General features: G+C 41.3%; 1 long non-coding RNA gene across 3 annotated transcripts; it reads left to right on the top strand.

Moving 5' to 3' along the window:
- The first annotated feature begins 1,319 nt into the window (after positions 1 to 1,319).
- On the top strand, positions 1,320 to 12,396 carry LOC102076385 (uncharacterized). 3 transcript variants are annotated; one of them, XR_267180.4, is made up of 4 exons: positions 1,320 to 1,444; positions 8,295 to 8,563; positions 9,778 to 10,143; positions 10,233 to 12,396. It is a non-coding gene; the product is annotated as an uncharacterized LOC102076385 (long non-coding RNA). The 3 variants fall into 3 exon arrangements; XR_002056549.2 differs by having other exon boundaries at positions 9,778 to 10,291; positions 10,424 to 12,396; XR_267179.4 differs by having other exon boundaries at positions 9,778 to 12,396.
- Positions 12,397 to 20,180: the final 7,784 nt, after the last annotated feature.

The raw sequence follows: 20,180 nt of genomic DNA, 5'->3' as shown, positions 1-20,180 counted from the left end.
ACCAAGCTACTGCTAAGAATACTGCACACACTATGCCTGTGACACACACTCACAGCCAGACACGCACATACTTGCACACTTTATCTTAGATTAGGAGTGGATTCTTGGGAACTTGCCGTCATGTGAACAAGATTGCTAAAGGCAGCAGCAGGAAAACATCTGTATGACACAAAAGCTCATGGTTTACTGGAAAATCCGAGCGAGCACAACAAATAAGAAAGGCTCATACCCAGGAAAACACCTGTATGACTGTGGGTGTGTAAGTGTGCAAATATCACAGAAGACATGCAGAGGAAAGTTATGTAAATTAGTCAAATTTGAAAATATGGGTAAGAAAGTGTTAAACAGACCTTAGAAAAGATACAAATTTTCCTGTCAGGTTAACAAAAAAAGATGCTGAGTTAGCTTTACTGCCAACAATATTATTATGCACAGCATCCTGTAACATTAATGGCCCTTTGTGCTGAAACTGATCAAAAACAGCGATCCATTACTGTGTCGTTTCAAACAAAGCTCTAGGGTTCACCACCAGGTTGTCGTCTTTCAGATTTAAACACCTCCGGAGGCCCTTTTTCCGGAGCCACCGAGGACACCAGCCAGAGACAGGAGTAGAGCGGGAGTCAGGATCCTCTGCTTTCTTTCTTCTTGCTCTGGGCTGCATCCTGAGGCCACGCAGGCGGCGGCTGGAAATAGCCCAGACATGCAGGCCAAGTCGGTGCAGAGTGCTCGTGGTGTCGTCTCCTGTAAGGCTTCCTCAATCAGCAGAGACAGAAGAGGATGCAAGACAGGAGCCAGACACAGATCAAGCTCTTCTGGGTGGGGCAGGCGACAGCCATGTATGCAAGTGTGTTGGTGTATCTGTGTTTGCATGAATACTTTGTACGTGTGAAAACACGCTGAGAGGAGACAAGGGAGTGGAACATATCAACTTGACACATCTCTTTCCCCGCACCGTAACCCGAGGCATTCACTCAAGCACTGTATTTAAGTACTTAAGGTACTTTACAGTACTTGTACAGTAATTTAATATTCTATGTTAGAATATTTTAAAGCTCCATAGATAGATAGATAGATATTATATTGTGGTAATGTCGAACTTCATTAAAGGTACTTGTTACGCTGCACTTTGTTCTTCATACCTGTAACACATTTCAAAATTTAGACCTGGCTCTCTAAAGCAGTGGTCTCCAGGCCTCGAGGGCCGGTGTCCTGCAGGTTTTAGATGTGTCCTTGGTCCAACACAGCTGATTCAAATGGCTAAATTACCTCCTCAACATGTCCTGAAGTTCTCCAGAGGCCTGGTAACGAACTAATCATGTGACTCAGGTGTGTTATAACGGTTATATCTAAAACCTGCAAGACACCGGCCCTTGAGGCCTGGAGTTGGGGACCCCTGCTCTAAAGTAAAGAGGGAAGGAAATACTTGTTTTCACTCCAAGCTAATGTAAGTTTTACTTCCTCTTTTAAAACACGCATTTTCTAAGTAACCAACCATTTTTAATGCATTGGCAGTCATCTACAAAAAACTATTTTTAAACTGTTACTTTCACCAGGTGACTGTGCTCATTGAAGTCCATGAAACGATATCTTGTTCCTGTTCTGTGACACTTTATTTAACACTTCCTTATTTTGCTGTCTTACTTCCTGAGTTTCGAGATGATTCTGTAACTCGAACCTTTTATGAATTTAATTTTTTTCCTCTCATGCCTACTTTATAAGCCTTTTAGTGCTGATGTAATTTAGAAATGTATTTTAGGATACAGTGGCAGGGGAAAATGTGAAGAATGCTGCACACTGTTTGTCAATTAGTCTTCCTTTTGTCAGTAGGTAAGTATTCTTTTACTTCATTCTTTTACAGAGTTGCAGGGATAATTCATATAAGGATGGGATTTGTATCTGAAAATATAATGATAATATATCTGCTAACACCAGCATGCCTTCAGAAAAATGAATCAATTAAATGTAATGGTGTTTTGCACAGACACGTGTTCCTGCTAATTGTGCTACTGCTTGTCACTGATTGTGTTCATGAGTTTTAGTGGGCATCATTTCTAAACAAAGCCAAAGGGCCGTCACAGGTAGGCAAGAAATAGATCCAAATGCAGGAGTCCCAGGCAGACTGGCTAAACTGGAAACCAATCAAATACAGAAGTCCACGACTAAAGAGCAAAATCCATGAATACAAACAGACTGGGAAATCCAAAAAAGCTGTTTTGCACATACAGTAGAGATAAATAGATACAAGACAAAGTACAAAGATATGCACAGACATACTGAGGACTAATTGGGGAGATTGGACAGACCATGGTAACAAGACACAGCTAATCAAGGTAAATGAGAGGACGTAAAACTGATAACACACGCTAGATAGACGACTATCAAAATAAAACACAGAGTAACTACCAGGGTAGAGAGGTGGAGGGTGTCTTAAGTGGTCTCAGGATCACATTTTTTGTTTTGTTATTTTTGACAATGTGGCTTTATTGTTGACGTTATTGAACGATAACCACAAATTTATATTAGTGTGGTTAGTGGTTAAGTATGATGCAGCTGGGATGAGACTTACCATCTCAAAGTGAAAGGCTCTGGTTTTCTGGTGCTTTGTGGCTGCTGTACCGGTCTGTTGCAGTCAAACCTGAGTGAGACGATGAAAACAACCAGTATAAAGGTTGTTTTGTGTCCCTGCTCTCACATATGGCCAATAACTGTGGGTACAATAAGACTGTGGACACAGGAGATGCATTTTTTCCTCTGAAGGATGAGAGTAATGACTCATCATTACAATTTTTTTTAAAAGTGCACATTAAAAACAAAAGATTCACCCTTTGTAGAGTGGTTATGATGGGGGAACTTTTTGTAGGGTATCTGAGGGGTTTGTAGTTACGACATACCTGTGGCAAAGATAAAACACGGAACTATAAATCCACAATGAGGATGCAACTTGTCTACACATGAGTCAGAAGGCACCACGGGGCGATCGTGGCTCAAGAGTTGGCAGTTCGTCTTGTAATCGGATGGTTGCCGGTTTGAGCCCCGGCTCGGACAGTATCGGTCGTTGTGTCCTTGGGTAAGACACTTCACCTACCGCCTGCTGGTGATGGCCAGAGGGGCCGATGGCGCGATATGGCAGCCTCGCTTCTGTCAGTTTGCCCCAGAGCAGCTGTGGGTACAACTGTAGCTGCCTCCACCAGTGTGTGAATGAATTGTAAAGTGCTTTGAGGGTCTCGAAAAGCGCTATATAAATGCAATCCCTTATCATTATTAGAAGGAGCTTTACATTTGCAGTGCCTTTTTGACCTTTTTTTTTAAATAAAACTTAATTTAATAAATAAATAAATGCTTAATTCAGTCTTAATTGAATTAAGCAGCAAATTTGTCTATAGAGGCAAATTTAAAATTTAAAAAAATGCGATGCACAGTTGAATTTTGACATTTTGTTTTAAGAATATTACTAATTAGCCCAATGTGAAAGCCAGATATAACAGAAATAAGCAGTTTGTTCTACTGCTGCATGTTTTGAAGTCACTGTGGATAAGACTGTCAGCTTAGAGTTTTAAAGTAAACAGAGGGGGTCAGTGTTTACAGCTCGTTCACACTTCCCTCGTGGCTGTTTTCCAGGAATCTCTGTTCCCTGTTTCTGCATTTGTGCAAATAGCTCCAAATGACTTCTTTGCAATAATCCTTAAAACCAGTTAATAATCTCCCAACAGTAATTATCTTATCTTGTCACATAATGTAAGTAGAAGTTTACTTTTTTGTTTTGGGGTTTGTTTGTTTTTTTGGGGGGGGGGTTGGATGTTCAGATTCTGAAGAGTACTGCACCACCTCCAGCTGACATTGCAGTCCTCAGTCGGTGGGTACAGTGATGTGCAAGAGATGATGAATGAGGAATAATAACGAGAGAGAGAGAGAAAGGTGGCAGATATCAGGATAGAGGAAGTTACAGAAACACACACACACACACACACACAAAACCTCTCTTCTGGTTCCTGTTTACAGTGTCATGATATCTATTTTCGTCCACTGGTGCGAAGCAGGGCCTTCAACAATAGTGTAAAGAACTACCGTTTAGACTGAAAACACACAAGACGGTCACACATGTTCTTATCCGTTTTCCTGTTTGTTAGCTCCGAGACTCATTTAATATGTCCACGAACTTGCTTCCTCGTTCAGGCATTCGTTCATCAAGTGTATTGTTTCAAACAAAGACACAACACTTTCCAGAGTTTTCCAAAAATTAGTGCGTTAACTTTTTTTCTAGTCGTTAAAGATTTAAGCTTTCTCCTGAAATCTCAAGTAAATGAATACATTCCTGCCATCTTTGAGCTTTAATTCCATCTTCCCAATAAAAATATTCTGTCCAGTTTTACATTATATGGTACATCACTTCTGATACCTTACTGTACCAGCAGAGGACCGTTTGATAAAATGGAAATCTACTCAGTATGTGTGCATGGACTGGCAGAGGTTCTATGTCTTCCCTTTCTTTTGTGACAAGCTTTGAAAAAAACAGAAGAAAGGGGGAAAAAATGTCCTCAGTCTATGTTTGGAGGCAGGTCAAAGGTTACGCTGAAGAGTGCAGGTCACTAAATCAAGGAAAACATTTCAGTGCGGCGTTCTGTTCTGGCCCCACTGCCATCCGCCATGACGCTTGTTTATCCATCTCACTTCCTGTGTGTGTGTGTGTGTGTGTGTGTGTGTGTGTGTGTGTGTGTGTGAGAATCTTTATATGTTTGTGAGCACATTGCTCTGTCTCTGTCCGCCTCTCTCTATTTGTTTTTTTGTTCCCGTCGTTCTCGGGCACTCACAAGCACACAGACACTCATTCAGCACATAAATCACAGCTCGGTGAAAGTGTCGGTTCAGAGCCGGGAGGCTGCGGTGTTCCAACGTCTCTATTGCATGAAGGGAAGAACTGAGGGGACAAACAATCAGGGACAAAAGGGACACAAGCACACAGAACATAAACATACACTAGAACAAATTAATTCACAAATACTAAGTTGAGATCACCCAATGAAGATGTAGAACACACAGGTAGGCACACATCCAGTTTAAAGTGTATTATATTGTTTGCTATTATTGCTATTATATTGTTTACCAGCACATTGGTAAGTCCATAATTTCTTGGAGAAAAACGCTATTTTTGTGATTCCGTCTCTGCACATCTCCGTTTGAAATGCAGACTTTAATTCCAGTTTGTTGGGGTTTTAGGAATTACAGCCACTTGTATACACAGTCACCCATTTTCATAGACATGAAAGTCATTGGGCAATTGACTGACTGAAGTATATCTATGGTCAGGCGAGGCCTGTTCCCTTATTAGTCAAAAGAACAGGCCAACAAATTATGGACCCAACTGTATGACCGATGATTTCGGAGCAGGTCGTCAGTACTTTGATCCCTGGATGATGCAAGATAGTGTGAGGGTGTGCATGAATGTTAGACAAGGCGTAGAAAACAGGTGGTATGCATGTGTGTGTGACTAGGTGAACAAGGCTTGAAGAAAAAGGTGCTCAGAGCAGATATGTACCAGTGGATACAAGACAGTGCTGGGATTCATAAAACTTGAATTAAGACCATTATAATGTGGTCACTGTAAGTATTTCCGTCTATATGTTCGAGCTGTGATTGGCTGTGGGCAGTCAGTGTTAGACATTTTTATTAGGAGTCATGACCTGATCAGAAATCATTTTTGTCCTGTCAGTTATGCCAACTTAAATTTCTTCTGAGTGACAGTCCTCACAGATCCATCCAGCCTTTTTTTCACACGAGGAAATTCTCCATTTTCACAGCCTGAAAGCTCAAATAACAGAATTCCTCGAATATCTCACTTCTGCAGATAATAATGTGACAAATGATGGTTTTCTTATCACCAAAATAAGAAAACTTTTACTTCAGCTGAACTTGGCCATACTGTATCACCTCTATAAGCTCTGTTTAAACAGTGAACTTATACACAGTGTATGGATCAAAGAACAGAGAAAAGTGTACAGTTATTCACATTTTCACATGGAAGCTGTGGGTGCTGGTGTTTTGAGGCAATCAGCAAATCTGTTGAGTGTTGGCACTAAAAGCATGATTTTCTATAACCTTGGAGAAGCGACAAATCCATCATTTAAAGCTCAAAGAAAAGGTTCTGTGGCAGTCGGGTTGTTGCTTTTACACAATGATAACCACTTTAAAAAAAAAAAAAATCCCCCTCACACAAATATAGCGTAACTGTCTGCTATGTTCTCTCTCGTAAATCTAGCAGTAACCTGCTGGGGCCGGTGCTGTTCGCAAGATTGGATATATTGATTGGTTTGGTGATGTGTCCAAGTCTAAGTGTCCTTGGGCTGAACACCTAGTTGCTCTGGATGCCTTCCATGTTATCTGCATCACCAAAAGCTAAAGTGTTAAGGAAAGAAACCACCATCAAGGTCAATTTTTAATTTTCAGAAAAGTGAATATTGGAATTAAAAAACCAAAAAGCTGAAATTAGGAGGATGATGGAGCAGACTAGAAAGCATATCTGTGTTTCATTTACTATTTGTGTATATTTAGAGACCAAAACATCTTTCTTAGCATCAGGAAAACCTCACAGCTTGTGTTGAAATCCACGCTTTTTTATTCAATTTCTGCCATGGCTAAAGACAACGACAGCAGTGCCATTTGTACTTGTACTTTCTGACAGTCTCATTCAAACGGCCACCAGAGGTCACTTTCCTTTAAAACGTATCTGTCATAACTCGTGAAAACCGCGTGTACAAACTGTTAAGTCATTTTTTTGTGAAGGGGCAGTTTTTATTTTTGAAGATAAATTACCCCCACTTCCCCTTTCGTGTCGTGGAAGAAGAGGCAGACGCTGATGAAGAAGTCACTGACCGCACTATGCTCTGCCAAACCTAAACCCAAACCCTCGCCCCCTCTTTCTCTTCTCACACAGCAGCCAAAAAGGCAGAAGCTCAGAGGCTGGCTGCTCGCTGCTTCAGAAGCACTGTTGCTATCTATTTTTAACCAAGCTGCTTATGTACTGGGCAGAGTCAGCTTTGTGTGTTTTCAGTACTGAGCTTGACTTTTGCAACACAACACTTTAAACCCGTGTTTCCCACTCTGCCACTGAAATAAGAGCCTCTGCTTAACGTCAATGAGCCCACCTCAGGCCCTTGATCATTATTTTTACACCAGTGCTGGAGAGTTTTTGTTTGTTTGTTTTGTCAGGAACATACAGTACTTGCACTTACACGTGCATGTCATGTCTTTGTCGTTTCATGCTTTAGACCATGAAGTGTTTATTAACGGTATGATAAATGGTGCGCAGCCATATTCAGAAGTGAAAAAAAAATTCGTTCTCAGGGGAGGGGGCTGAATCTCACATTAGCATGTGGCTTTTTCACGTTCTCATGTACACTGCTGCTGCAGCTGTTTTTAATTGTGTGGCTGCATATGCAACACTTGATATAGATGGGGTTTCTGACCTACTTTCACCTTCTGTATTGCATTATATCTATCGTCTCTGGCCCCCTCTCAGGTTAGATACAGAGAGAATTGGCCAGGCAGAATACAGGGAATTTGCCAAATGACTGTAGATAATGATTAAGGATGTTCCTTGAAACCTTATAGAAAGTCAAGCGTGTTGGTGTTATTCGGCTGTGCTCATTTGCTTGTCAGCAGATGTGTAAAGCAGTAATGGATGGGTAACGTCTATAGTACAATCTGATTCTGTGTGTCTGGTACATCACAGCACTCTAAATGAGAGCTTTGGTTATGGAGCCTGTTTTTATCTTTTAACTGACTTTTCAAACTCAGTTGTTCCCCATATGTTGTTGTTGTTTTTTTCAGTTTGGTTGTTAATTATGGTACTCTCCATCAGCAGGCTAGCATCAGATACAAAGACAACATTTGAAATGCTAAGTCATTAGCTAAACCTGGCAACTATTGAGACCTGTGCCAGGCAATAAATGTTGGGGTTTTGCCTGTTACATTGGCATTGTAGTTTGGAAAGGATAGCTGAGATCAGATGGCTTATATTTAGGGGGGCAATATGCGAACCAGTTAAGGGTCAAACTGTTGGCAAGAATCCGACCAGCCAACATGCCGACGCTGCCTTCCACTCCCTTCGTTCGCTTTGAATGAATAACATTTCTAAGTTGCAAGCATCACATCAACTGCTATGCCAGCCAAGTCCTGACTTCCCTGCTTACCTCTTGCGTTCTCACCACCTTCAGTTTCTGTTGTACCTTTTGTTCTCTTTTGTTCTCCCTTCGAACATATATCTCATTTATTTGATCTTTCATCTTTCTTTCTCCCAGGCAACTGGAGGAAAGCCAAATTCTTTAGAGAGGCCAGATATGAGTTACTTTGCATTCCAGTCTGTTTTGAGGTGGACAGGTGGGTGGAGGCACGTGACTCTTCTGCTGACAGATCGCAACAAGATGTGAGAAAAATTCGGCGTGATCAAGAAAAACTATCAAAAGATCCCAGTGGGAATTTTTTGAAAAACACCAGAAATAAGCAAAACTGGGACAGAGTGGGGTCTGTATTAACCCCGCCCCTCTTATTTTGGCCTGGAATAGAACAGGTAAGACGTGTCCCGGGGTGACCTATGAACAATAACAAACTTACTCTAATATTTGGTGCTATATATATAATTATATATATAAACATGCATGCATAAACTATGTCTCATAGCATGCAACTGTAAAGTTCTGACTTTTTTACTATCTTGTTTTACACAAAGACGAGCACCAAAAACTGCACTGTGGCATACTTTCACATGCACCCACACACACACACAGAACTACAATCCCATTTAATCACAAGAATCCTGACTGGGAGCATTCCTGTCGCATGCAGTTAGCACCATTTGCTTATTAGAGCAAACAATGGTACCTGTCAATTTCATTTTCATGAGCTCAGAGATTACAGAGCGATGTGCTTATCCTCTCTATCCAGTTCAGCGCACCGCAGTTTCTCTGCTTTCCCACGTCTAAAGTCTGCTGTACGTGAGTTAAGCAAACTGGTTGTCTGACGTTCTGCTGATCTTTCCCACTGAGCGCTGCTGCTACATAAACTTGTCTCTGAAACAACAAAAGCGGTCGTATGTAATCCATCCGCAGAGGACAGTTCTTGTTATTGTTCAGCGGCACTTTGCTGAGGCGGATGGCGTCTCTTAGCGCCACAGGGGGCACTTACTCATATTCATTTATTATTGCTAAGCTATCACATATGAGCATCTGTTCTGACCAGCTTTTATGACCCGCTCTACCTGAAAGTCTGCAGTCTTTTTTGCCATTACTAAATATACGCTGAGTCAGCTTTGCAAACTCAGTGATCTCACTTGTGAAATGATTAATGACACATAAATGCACAGTATGCTTACGTAAATTAAAAGTTATGTGTAATGTGATTCTAAAACAGTCAGAATATTTAGTGCCGTTTGCCCGAGCACTAGTTTGAAATTAAAGGCACAAATATAAACCCAAAACAAACCGCTTAAAATGTGCTATATATTGTTTTTGCATGTCGAGGTGTATGTATGAATATTAATCTACTGTATATGCAGATCGTCGCTGCAGGGCTGGATTAGAGGGTGCTTACAGCTGTTTCTGTGGAATTCATGCACCTGCATTGTGTTTGCGTGCTTTTGTTTATGTTCAAAAAGCATTTGCATATGTGTGGAGAAAAAGATTGTATGAGCTTGTTTGTGCAGCATCTCAAATTCTTTGTGTGTGTGTGTGTGTGTGTGTGTGTGTGTGTGTGTGTGTGTGTGTGTGTGTGTGTGCGCATTTCCAGGTGGAGGAAGGAGGGGGCAGTTTGCAGCAGGAGACCAGAGAAAGAAATGAAGGAAACGGGAAGGAAATGACGAAGGCTTGCTCTCTGAAACAGCTAAGCTGCCACTCTCTCTTTATCATCCTGTATGGAAACCTGGAAAAACACACAAACACATAGGGTGTTGTTGTTGACTGCCATACAAAACACAGGATCTCAGGCACAGGATGATAAACAAAGAACATGGAGAGCAAATAGAATTGAAGAGGACACAATCAAAGAGACAACAGGAAAAAAAGGCAGACTGTTGTGCCGATGGATTACAAGTGGGGGGAAAAAAGAGTCACAAAGAAATGGCAAAACAAAGAAGAAAGTTAAACACCAGAAATGGTAAATAACTGTTTTTGATACTTGTATTTTCTACGCGCAAAACCCACAGCAGCTGATCACTTCAATAATTTCTTCTTTCTTTTATTCAGAACTCATTTTGTCAAAGTCTGCATCTCATTTTTCAAACAGCTGTCACCTCCTTCTGCAAGTAAGCTCTTGAGCATCAAGAAATTGCCGAATGGGAAATTATGCACACACACACACATACACAAAGAAAAGAATATTGCAAATTTCATAGCTGATCACATGCCAAGGAAAGCATTTCTGTGCATTCACTTAGGCAACCGTAGGAAGCCAGTTATTCCACACTGATAACCCGGAGGCCAGCAAGCACGACTGGCGACATAAATATGGCTGTCGCCGTCACAACACGACAGGCTGGGATCAAACAGCACCCAGAGATGTTTCCTATTGTTTGCCCGAACAGGCCTGCAGCCCGAGATCAACAGTTAGAATTTCTCGTTGACCTTCGTGATCGAGAGAAGGATGATTCATCTGCAGAAGCCGACACAAAAACAAGACAGGAATGCTACAGGAAGGGCAAAGGTCACTGCAAGAATGCCACTGGCTTGTTTGTTATCATACTTTTGCATAAATGTGCTTTACACAACGTTTCTCAAGCAAACACACACACTTGACGGTTTCTGAAATCGGAATAATCTCATTACTTTATATGTGTTTAAGGTGTGTTAGATCCTGTACATAAAATGTTGAACTGTTACCCAAGGGTTTGTAAAGCCTTTCAGCTTAATGACTGCTTTAACGTACTTAGCAGGAGTGTAAAGTGCTGAGCTGTCAGCAAGTGCTAGCGAGCTTGGTTAGCAAGGTGCGTTCACAGAATAGGCTATACGTATGCACACACTCCTCAGATGGACTGTTAGTGCAGTTAACCAGACAGCAGTTGCATTATGCGTAGCTGCATTCAGTGTACTCCAAAGTAAATATGCACCTGGACCTCGAACAGAGCAGAGAGGTCCAGTTCCTGATGCCATTCAGTAGCCATGCAAAGTTTAAACTATAAAAATGTGCACGGGTGACTCAACAGAGACTGACTTGTCTTTCTAGCCAGCTTTAAGTCACCTGTATTTTTTTCCCGGCTTGCTTGTCTGGTTTGCATGTTTGTATCCTTCAGTCAGGCTGTGTTTTTGTCCTAGGACACAATTATCCTTTTAATCTTCATCTGGGTGTGACACCAGCTAAACATAGTACATTTTATTCTGTGCTATAATAGCAGTACATTTTCTGCCATGTGAATTTTTTGGCACACAATAAAAGCCTTTGAATGATAAACTGTAGAGAACGACAAGCATTTTAAATGAGCCCACAGATAAATTGACACCCTATAATGGTATGCGCCGGTTGTCTAATAGTTTTAAACTGAAAATCTGCTCTCTTCTACCAGTTAATAAAAGCCAAAGTTCAACCTTTTCAGAAGAAAAACTTGCTGGTCTAAGCACACAATGTGAGGTTGCTCTTTCACATGAAAAATCCCCTGATGAAGAGGAAGTGATGGAGTTTTGTGTTCTTGGCAGCTACAACAGGTGATAAAATGAAGAAAAACCATATTCACGGGATGATGAATTACAACCCTGGCTGCCCTTCAGTGTTTCAACAGTAATACTGAAACTGTATTTGTTAAATACCGTAACATTTGTGTTTACCGGCAACATACCCAAGTGAAAGCTCACATTCACATACTGCGGCTTTAAGGTTTACCTTCAGGCTGGCCAAGCCAAGTGACAAACTGGACATAGCAACAGGCAAGGGCACTGTGCATTTCCTAGACTGTGTGTGGCTCGTGAGACCTGACGACATGCTAATTCCATGGAGACAGCGTTGTAGGGAGGGGGTGGTGAGATTACCGTCTAGCCATGGAAGTCCAGAAAGGTTGCTCTGCTGTTCCCTGCAGCTCATGGGCTGTCTTAAGAGGTTTTAAGAGGCTTGGAAGAGATGAGCTGCCATCTGGCTAAATCTTGAACAGCTAACCACACATGGTTGGTTAGGAATATGTCGACACTGCTGATGTGCCCGTGATGCAGCAAAGGACTGCTGTTGACCCAAAACGAGGTTTCTTTTACCTGCTAGAAGAATGAGTAGCAATGGAGTCTTCTGAACTAGAATCTAAACAATATATAAAATGTATGAGTTCATATGATGGCTCTTTATTTTTGTTTCCTTCCTATTTATAATAAAAGCTGTGCAAAAAAATAAAACCAGCTATAAGTACATAGGTAAGCACATTGGTGTTTTGATGATGGTAGAGAGCAATAAGCATACGTAATCTCCCAAAGCTATTAGTTTTAGTAGAGATCTCAAGACCTCAAATACCATACCATATGATTCACATGGATTTCATACACATTTAGTCACTTCCATTTAATGGATCTGGGAATTATTTGTCAGCCTGAAAGAGACTGGAGGGGCTGGTGGGACAGATGGTTTCAAATTATGCCAGAAAATGCCCCCCACAGCTCAACATAGCTACTACATCCCCTCGCTGTAGGGGTCATGTACACAGTATGAGTTATTTGTAACAAGTAGTCCCTGGAAAGCAGTGTGTGATATGAACCACATAATCTGACATCACTCTTTTCTATATGAGCTTTTAATTATGAAAAATAAATAGAAAAGTTAAATTAGTTGTAGTTGACATTACATGGAAGAAATGATAATAAGTGCCTTTCCTATCAATAGAAACTGTGAACCACAAACAGAGAATTTTACTGACAGCACTGCCAGGTTGCATCATCAGGTTTGTAGGGTTGTGGCTGTTTACAGTTTCACATGCCACATCACTGTCAAGCATGGTCCAAGCTCTGCAGGGAGAGAGAAAGTGAAGGCACGCAGCCTTCACCCTACCAGTCTGCTCACATCTCTCAAAGGCCTACACAGTTTGCAAACACTTCATTTTGTCTTTGCTAAGCTGTTTATTCTGGTTAACAGGTGAAATGATAATATTACTAGGAAAGCTACACCCACACTCTCAGTCAATTTCCTGCCACCAAGGAAAGCAGACTATGAGTCAATTACAGCAATGACTGCTTTTCTGATGGCTCGATATGTGAAGTCCAAAATCCGTGTGACATTCTGACATCAGCCTTTACAAACCAGCACAGCACAGTTTACAATATCACCTGACCGTTTTGTGGCTTAATGTTGCATTCGACTTGTTTTTATTTCAGTGCAATCATAAGCCAAGGCTGGGCAATTAATTTTCTCAAGACGCTGGGACTATTTTGGAGAGCTCAACTTAATGATGTGGCCCTCTACACTAGTCCCAGTTTCTCATGTGACTGGTTTCTAGTCAAAGTGACAACAGATACTCATTGCTGGAGTTTCTGTGAACAAAAGACTCAGTTTTCTGCACTTCCTTCTTGCAGAGAGACACATGGTTTGGGCAGTCTTCCCAGAGCAGAAATACTTAATGCCGCTCTCTTCATGAGGTATCTTCTGACCTCCCGATCATGGGAACGAGGTGAAGAGGTTAGTGATTACAAACTGAGTCAACTCCATAAACTTGTGGCATCAAATTGATGCATGTAGGTGAAAGGCAGTTACTTTGAAAGTGCTCGTGAGCAAGGCGTTCCTTCCCCCGGTCCCAAGGCTGATACTAATCATGACAGTTTACTATACAATGCCAAAAAGTGAAAGTGTTTCTAATATTTTGTCTATAGTCAGTGATATAAATTGAGTATGCATATATTACCCCTAAACATCAGGTCATTTATTTATGACACCTTTATCTTGACAGACAATAAACCCATTAGACCTGCGAGCACACCCAGGCTGTGTATTGATCAGCTTTGGACTGTCTATAGGATCCCTTTGGATGTCAAATGAAGAGGCAATGATCCCATCTGACAGCGCTTGCCTGTCGATACCTGGTGGCAGCATGCCTTTACACAATGCACTGCAAAGAATTGATCTAAACACAGAGCTCAGGATCTATTAGTGGTGATGGGTATTTACAGATCACATGTAATCAGTTTTGAATGATCAGATTACAAAACATGAGTAACTATATGGGCTAACCATGACACTGAAACTACCTGCCTGTTGCCACTATACTTTTAAAACAGCTTTAATCCTTCACACAGGACCAGAGGTGTGTCCTGTGGTATCATGAACAAAGCTGTTCCAGCAGATCCTTTGGTTCCTCATGGTGGACAGCAGAACTCCATGGATCTGGACAACAATCTGCAACACTGCATTGTAAAAAGATGCTGTTATTGTATTTGTCAGGGGCTTAATTACCCCAACATGTGTAACTAGATTTTATTTGCATTAGCTAGAACTAGCTAAAATAATCCAAAGATACTGGTATTAGAATATTTTTTAAAACTCAATGGATTGTATCAATAATTACAAATAAATCGCATGTACTGTTTATTCTGACAGGGAGACTTTTTATAATCATTTATGTGCAGTTTAAAGCACAATCACCTCAGCACAAAGGGGACTGGAGCTTTTATTTTGAAATGTCAGGTTTTGAGATAACAGGTATTCATAAATATCCAGCTAAGGCTCAAACCTTTACGTTTGAGGTGAGCCTGAAACATATAAACACATTTATGCACTGTCTTCTACTGATATGGCACTGGTGCCTGAAGAGTTCCTGTCAGCAGATAAAAGCCCCTCGAAAAACTCACAGGTACATGCATCCACACAAAAAAACATGTGCATCCTATGGGACAAAGCCTGAGAACTGATATTTTGGACACTGCACCTGTTTCCTGCTTGGATCTGAAACAGGAAAACTATCCATGTGGATTTCACCATAGTTTCCTCATATTTGGAGAGACCTGAAAACTCGACTGCAGTATCTGGTGAACAAAGTTTCGCAAAACCTACTCACCATCCTCTTTGCTCAGTGAACATAAAAGAAGAGGAAAGCAAGAGTTCAGTGGGGGGGTAGATGCATCCTCTGCCTCCCTCCACACAAACCACACTGATGTGTATCTCATTAAAACACCCAAAACACTCACTTTCTGCTCTGACAGCACGCCAGTCTGAGGGTCACCCCGTGATTTTTTTTTCTCCCTATCCTCTGTTATTATTCCATTTCCTCCCTGTGAACGGAAAGACCAAAATAACCCTGCTGAAATCTATGGCTCTCCAGGGGCAGAGCCTTTGTGTTGGAGCAAGTGGAAAACAAGAGCAGCGGTGGCTGAATGGGACACTGCGAGATCTAGAGTTTCAAGGCCTCCTGGGGCTCGGCGCATAGATACAGACACGGGTCATTACATGATCAGACTGTATGGAGACCAACTGGGAAGTGTCATGCGAGACACTGAGCATGTACAATTCACAGAGGAAACTGTAAGCTGGAATCTTATCTGAGGCTGAATGACAGGGTGTAGATGAAATAATAGTACCTGCAGCAGTGTATGTGGTGAGCAAAGGATGGAGCGGTTAAGATCGTTTCTCAGAGAAATAAATGAGTCACGCAAAATCTTTTCTCCCGTGCAAACAGTGTTTACCACCAAGTATCCAACTATACAACTGAGATCACCATTCCTGCACAGTGTTTCACAAATGTGACAACAATACCCACACCAAGATTCCCGCCATCCTCAAATGCCCTTCCTGTTGACTGCTAGCTGGATTTATTGGACATATCAGCATTTCCACTGTGCCAAAGTATTGGCTTGCAGCCTCTAGTTTGACACTAAACTCTAAGTTCAGTCATTGACTTTAGTCAAAAGAAGACTCTTTCCATTTGTAACGCTGGTATGGGTTTGATTTGGTACTTTGCACATAAATATCTAACAAGTTTAAGCTGGGGAGAAAAGCAGCAAGACCCCTGTACAGAACAGAGCAGCTATTTAAGACTACAGTCAAGTCAGACAGCATCTAAAGGAGGAGCTGCAGTGGACGTGGGTTGCAAAGCAGCTTGCAGAGACAGTAGCTGTAGGTAGGCTAAAGGATGTGGGATGATTTTGACATCAGCTGTTATCTGCAGCTGGATGAGCTTTAGTGTAAGTGCTTCATCTTGGGCTATATAATCCAAACACACTATAATGCATCCGATTTCTCAAACATTTATTAAAGCATGTCTGTCTTTGCCCCTTCTACACCTGAGTCGAAACATAAAGCATTTGTAAATTGGGCAAAGAGCAAAAAGTGCTAACTCACTTGGTTAACTTGACTGCATAGACACACACATCTAAACAGCTCCTGGAGGATTGCTATCAGATTCAAACTAATGAGATATGACACTGTCATGACAGTAGATTTCTTTCTCTGTTGTTGTCTGTCTGTGTCTACCTTTCTAACACACTTACCCATCATCCTGCACATGTCATATATACAATTGGACACTGACTCTGTCTGACATTGTCTACCTGTAAATACGGCGGTCAAAACACATCATCTTGTCCAAAAACAGACCAACAAAGTTTGCCACAACTCTGCCTCAGTGCCCACTGTACCTAATTTTATGTTGTGCTCATCCTGACCTTCAGTAGTGGTTTCTGTAATTGAAGAGTGTGATAATTATACACCTTTGTGCTACAAATAGTAATCTTGTGCATCCAGATCCCTGTTACTTGCCTGCAGTTCTTAGATACAGTCTACATGCAACAGCTAAAAATGAGCTGTGGGCACGACGGCTCATGTTCCTCCCTACCGCAAAAACTTGAGATGTCGTTCATGTGTTTCCACCAGCAAGCAAAGGTCAGCATGGCTCTGCGCTCTGATTCAACCCGTCTGACGTCTCTCACGCCGCTGGTGTAATCAGATCCAGGCCCACTATCTAACAGCGCTGATGCTTTCCCAGCTCTTCTCATGCATTATAGATGAATGGATTTTGTAGCGTGGTTCAAAATTAAGCCGTGTGGCGGTCTGGCATCGGTGGTGATCTGGTACAGGGATGGCCTGCGGTGCCATTCAAATAGCAGATAATTGGGAAGCTCTGCTCTTCTGTGTGTGTTTCAATGCAGACCCAAACTGCCAGGTCCATTTATTATTTGTCTGGGAGTAGCTGGGGGTACCTAAACGTGTAAACAGTAAATTATATTACACACGCACTGCATTATCCCAGTAAATTATAGAGTGATCAATTTTGATGAAGGGCTTTCATGTGCTGACTCTACCGCTGCAGAGAGCAATACATGTCATGTACCCACTGAACCCTGTGAGTCACTTCTGGATACAGTGCTAGAAAACAACTTTAGTCAGATATTCGGAAGTTTTGTGCTACTTTGTGGTTCTGCTGTCAGAAATAATGATGTACTTTTCACTGCACTACATGGCATTGCATTTACTTTAAGCACAAAACTAAATCTGGGTTTATAAAATAAGATTAAACCACCTAACATGCATAGTATAGCTACAAATAATTGTATATACTGTGTATACTTTACAATAATATAACAATGTAAGGTTCCCTCTTGTGTGATGCATTCTTGTCTTTTATACTAAAAATCATCAGTTAATTCTTTCATACTTTTACTCAAAAAATACTCTAATGCAGACTTGCAAAAAAACTGATATTATAATGAGGTAATCTGATTTCACTTGAGTAAATAAGATGAATAATTCAAACAATAAATTGTTGATAAGTCTATTATTCAAACAGTTGATTGACAAAAAACTATTTAGATTATTGGAACTATTTAAACTATTTAAATTACAACGACCTTGTACTTCTCAGTCTAAATAATAATTTAACTTTGTTTTGTGTGATAATAAATGGGATGTTTTTCTATTTTGTACCATTCACCATTCAAATCAAACTATTTGATTACTTTCAGGGTATTACTTACTGAGAAAATGATTGTTAGCTGCAGCCTTAAAAAGCTTCTTTGTTTTTTGTAATTTTGGTTGCAGATGTGAGTGGTTAACACTGTTCCCCCACAGAGAGTTTGGGGATTGACCGCAGGCAGACTGTATGTATGCAGAGTTTGCATGGTCTCTATCTGCTTGTGCTGGTTTCCTCTGAGAATCCTGCTTCCCCCACTATCGAAGGGCATGACAGGTTCATGCTGCTTAACTTGAGGACACCCAGGATTCAAGAGAGGTGCTCTATCTCTACTTTCTGATTAGAAGTCAGCTAATTTCGGCTGCTCTGTTATTCACACAGGGTCAGCGCAGCAGGTAGCTCTGCACATTTGATTTGTTCAAGATTTGTTTTATCCCTGGTGCATTCCCAAAGAGATTTATATCTCCTCCCGGGCTCAAACCAGGGATCTTTTCCTTGTTAGGCAAATGTGTTAGCCTCTCCGCTATTAATTCTTGGTTAAACAAAAATAAATCAGTGAATTCAGATAGTTATGTTAAACTGTCTTTAACTGCCTGAGGCATAGTAATGACATTTCAATTATTATAATCATCTGTCCAATGAAGAACATCAGTCCATGCGTCCATTTTCTTCTGTTTATCCACAGCAGGGGGGTGGAGCTTATCACAGCTGCAATAGTGTGAGAAGCAGGTCACCGGTCTATTGCAGGGTGAATATAATACTAATAATTATTTTATCAGTATAGAATTTTTCAAAACACAGAGTTGCAAAGTGCTTCACACTTATAATAAAATCTGCACATTACAATATACATGTTTGCATATTGTAACGTGTGAAAAGAACAGCAGCCATTAATCTACTATGTACTGAGACCCTGCATCCTCATATGTGGACATCACATTTACTCTTTTTAGCATCTCATAATTACGAAGTCTGTCATACTTTGCTGTAAAACAAACCCACTGTCCCCCATATGCTTGTTTTAAAATTTACTTTCTGTTCAGTGCATTGTTTTTAAACTAGATTACACTTCATAAGGTCGGGTTTAAAAACCAGCAGCAACACACTTGGTTTCTGTGTTGGGGACAGGAAAACCCTGAACCAAGCCACCTTACCCATGACTCACATGTAGTTGGTAGGTCAAACACCTGAGTGCTTGTTCAAAGGAAAAAAAGTGGCAAGTGAACGACATCAAGAAGACTTTTTTGTTAGCGCTCCTCTAAACAATCAGAAGCTCAGCTTTCTCCCTTGGCAGTGTGAAACGTGTCCTACAACCTCTTGTTGTGAACAAAGACTCTCAAGCCTTTAATTGTGCGGAAGGGCTGGCTTCACGAGTGGCTGATTTCCAGGTAACCTGGGAGATTAGGGGAGCACAACTGCTATAAGAGAGATGGAACACAAGAATGGTTGTGTGAGAATGTAGGTCAGCGAGAAACATCCAGACATCCATAAGCAGACTAAGCAGCTGCAAAAGCCAGGAGCGTCAGACAAATGGCCTTTTGCTCCTTCTCCTGTGTTTCTGTGGTCACAACACTGCCTCATCTCTAATTACATGACGTTGGGCACATGATGTCATTGTGTCTTTGCAGAGTAACAGGTGATTTCCATGAGAGTGCAGCTGGTGCAAGCAGCCCATCAGATTGCATGAGGAAGAGAAACTAACTATATGGGTTTCTGTACTCTGTTCCTATTTCACCGTTTCACAGACCACAAATAAAGCACCCACAGTCTCAATTTAGTGTGTGTGTATTTGTGTCCCCTGAAAGCGCATTAATTTATAATGAGACACTGGAAAGCTTGTTCTATGACTCACCAACCACTGATGGAAATACATGAAGCTTTTCTCTCTAGATTTCCTCCTTTATTTGTTTTCAGTGAATACTTCATCCATATGCTACTGTCTGTCCATATGACAATCGACCACCTCTAGGACCACAGAGAGCTTGGGTTTTTGCTCCTTGTGTCTCACTCTGGCCTGTTTGTGTTCGCTAGCAGTGCAAAGTGTCATTAGTGAGAATGGAGAATGGAGAGCTGTTCCTCCAGAGCATGCTCCATGGGACTGGAGTGTTCACCCTCACATGCAGGCCCTCAACACCGATGGCATCCGTGCATCAGTATCCGTGCTTCTGAGTTTATATGCCGAACTGTATAACCCCGGGAAGAGCTGTGTGGCATCAGCGTGGGCCTGCTGCTGTCTGTAAAATGAAAGTGAAAGTGATATTTAGTAACACATCTTTCACATTTAGAGCTGCTGGCCCAGTCATATCCTTCGCTGACCACAGATCACATCATGTGA

The sequence above is a fragment of the Oreochromis niloticus genome, linkage group LG15 (genome assembly GCF_001858045.2).
Source record: "Oreochromis niloticus isolate F11D_XX linkage group LG15, O_niloticus_UMD_NMBU, whole genome shotgun sequence".
Classification (NCBI taxonomy): domain Eukaryota; kingdom Metazoa; phylum Chordata; class Actinopteri; order Cichliformes; family Cichlidae; genus Oreochromis; species Oreochromis niloticus.
The sequence above is the reverse complement of the archived record's forward strand: the minus strand, read 5'-3'. Positions and strand labels throughout refer to the sequence as shown.